The sequence below is a fragment of the Cystoisospora suis genome (genome assembly GCF_002600585.1).
Source record: "Cystoisospora suis strain Wien I chromosome Unknown contig_5147, whole genome shotgun sequence".
Taxonomy (NCBI): domain Eukaryota; phylum Apicomplexa; class Conoidasida; order Eucoccidiorida; family Sarcocystidae; genus Cystoisospora; species Cystoisospora suis.
The window spans coordinates 374-626 of NW_027157939.1; positions in this window are offsets into that span (position 1 = coordinate 374).

Sequence of the window (253 nt, forward strand, 5' to 3'; positions counted from 1 at the left end):
AAGCTGAGCTGCTGTCCGAAACACTATTCTGCCCTGAGAGTCGTGACCTTGAGGGATACCAGGTCAGGGTGCTCTTTCGGAGTCACTTGTCATCATAACCAAAGGAAATGTTCAAGTTGCGGACCTTACCTGGCCCCACACTGTATACCCTCAAAATATCAAACCACGTTACGCTCCGCGGACCTCGCGCCGCGAGTCGAGTCGAGATTCACCGGGGTTTTGCCCCCTTACTGAAGTAAGCTTCTGTTAACCA